Genomic DNA, 2,735 nt, shown 5'->3' with positions numbered 1-2,735 from the left:
TAGTGAAAGCACAGGGAATCTGCTGTTGTTGATAAACCAATCAGGGGACATTTAAATTGACTGTGGATATTGATTCCTACTGGCCAGATGGTGTTCTTGCAGCAGCCAGAATTGTGTTTATAAGGCTGCTACAGTATATTGTGTTAATGTAGCACAGCTGCACACAGTCCCAATTCATGTTTATTAGGCTTTCATACCACATATGCTCAACGCACAGGGCAAATGTCTATATGGACTGGGTGAATGAATGAACTCACTCTTATGCTAAATTCTGTTGTACTAAAGGCACTACTGTATGCTATGCTACTTTTTTTTTTGTCCATTAAAATAACATCAAATTGATCAGAAATTCAGTGTAGACATTGTTAATGTTGTAAATGACTGTTGTAGCTGGAAACGGCTGATTTTCAATGGAATATCTACACAGGGGTACAGAGGCCCATTATCAGCAACCATCACTCCTGTGTTCCAATGCCACGCTGTGTTAGCTAATATTGTCACGCTCGTCGGCAGAAGAGTGGACCAAAACACAGCGTGGTAAGTGTTCATGATTTTTATTTAATATCAAAAACACTCGAACAAAGTAGCTAATTGAAACCGCGAACAGTTCTGTCATGTGCAGACACTAAACAGAAAATAACTACCAACAAATGAAAGAGGGGAAAGGGCTGCCTAAGTATGATTCCCAATCAGAGACAACGATAGACAGCATTGGGAACCACACCCGGCCAAACTAGAATGCCCACCCTAGTCACACCCTGGCCTAACCAAAATAGAGAATAAAAACCTCTCTATGACCAGGGTGTGACAAATATATATATTATTAAGATAATGCAACCAAATCTGATATTATGTGTTGTATCTCCTGTGTATTTCCTACATTATTTTACCTTTTTAATATTTTCTATTTGTTATTCACAAGACAGCACTTTCAGGATTGCTGTCACGTCCTGACCTTAGTTCCTTTTTTATGTCTCTATTTTAGTTTGGTCAGGGCGTGAGTTGGGGTGGGCATTCTATGTGTTGTTCTATGTTTTTGTATTTCTGTGTTTGGCCTGGTATGGTTCCCAATCAGAGGCAGCTGTTTATCATTGTCTCTGATTGAGAACCATACTTAGGCAGCCTGTTTTCCCACTATGATTTGTGGGTAGTTGTTTTCTGTTTTTGTATTCTGTACCAGACAGAACTGTTTCGTTCATTCTCTTTAGCTGTTTTTCCATTCAGTGTTCAAGTCCTAATAAAAGATGAACATGTACCACGCTTCACCTTCAACCCACGACAGTTACAATTGCAGGGAACTCTTACGTCTTGTTCTTTTCATTTAATATTCTGGTATTTCTTCTCCTGCATCCTCATCTCCCTAAAGAAGATGAGTTTCTTCCGTTGGCACTCGTGATTTTTGCCAAGACCCGGGCTTTCTGACTAAGCTGCCGTGCAGTAAATCACCCCTGTCAATGAGTGATGAAGCATATTCACTCACCATGCCCACTTCTCACTTTTCTGGTTCACACAGGCCTGTAGGACTGTGTGTCACAGATACAGATACTTCTCCGATGGTTATATTACTCAGGGAAAGAGAGCATGTGATTCAAATGCAAAACAGAAACCAAGTTTCTGCAGTCTCACTTCTATGAGTCGTTCAACTCTGTCTGTCCGTAATATATGAAATGGGAACGAGAGTAAAGCTAAATTCTCACCAGGAGAACTGAATGACACTGAGATGAGATGGATGCGCCTGCTAGTAGTCAAGAGAAAATATTGTAATCGGGCATTGGATAGTCTAATCTACACATTTATTGAGCATGACCCAACTGCCTTACAATGGTTCTTCTCTGAAGCTTCTCCCTGAGGTATCTGTGGGCTGTGTTGGTCCCTGCTGATGGCCACTGCCCATTGGTAGCATACAGACAGGTCCTTACGTGGACTGTATTGATAAGACATCCTAAATTACAATGGTAGATTCTATAAGCATGGGGATTGTATTCATCTGTGAGAGTGGAGAGACAATAGCGGTGAGCACTACGACGACACAGAGACAAAGCAGCCGGATCCAATCGTCTGTTTCCTGAATGCATAAGTTATCAGAGAGCTTTGAAGTCACACCTGCACATAAGGACCCTACTTCCATTGTGTCTCGTCCCTACTCTGTCTCCTCCCCCACATCGCTCTCTAGCAACTGTCAATTCAACTGTATCTGAGAAGAGATCCTAGTTTTAAAGAGGGATTCATGGCAGGTTCTCTAAGTAATCATTCGATCGGAGTACTAATCAAAGTTTCACCCCCTTGCAGGCACACAATGTGGTGCCTCTGTGGTTACTTCCAGGTAAATGGAGATGTGCTTGTACAGTAGCTATATGTTTTCCGAGGGAGCCGAAGGGCAGACATGAATTATTATCACAATGAGAAGCCAAGGAGGCAACAAAAACAACCCCAAATTGAGATGGAGAGAATATTTCATATCCATTACAACTCCAAGTGCGTTCTCCGCTTAGTGTGCCCAGGTGCAACCTCTATGTTGTGAGTGGCTACCTGGTTAATCCTGTCAGTAGCATATGCTTGCCTCAAAGATTAAGCCATGCAAGTCTAAGTACACACGGCCGGGAAGAGTGAAACTGCGAATGGCTCATTAAATCTGAGATCTCCCAAATCAACAAACTTTTGACCCCTTTTGACACCAGACAACATCACTACGCAGGCGCCTCCATTGTTGCCGCTGCCTGGTCCATGATTAAAGT

This window comes from Oncorhynchus mykiss, chromosome 8 (assembly GCF_013265735.2).
Source record: "Oncorhynchus mykiss isolate Arlee chromosome 8, USDA_OmykA_1.1, whole genome shotgun sequence".
NCBI classification, from domain to species: Eukaryota; Metazoa; Chordata; class Actinopteri; order Salmoniformes; family Salmonidae; genus Oncorhynchus; species Oncorhynchus mykiss.
This window is presented reverse-complemented; position numbering follows the sequence as displayed.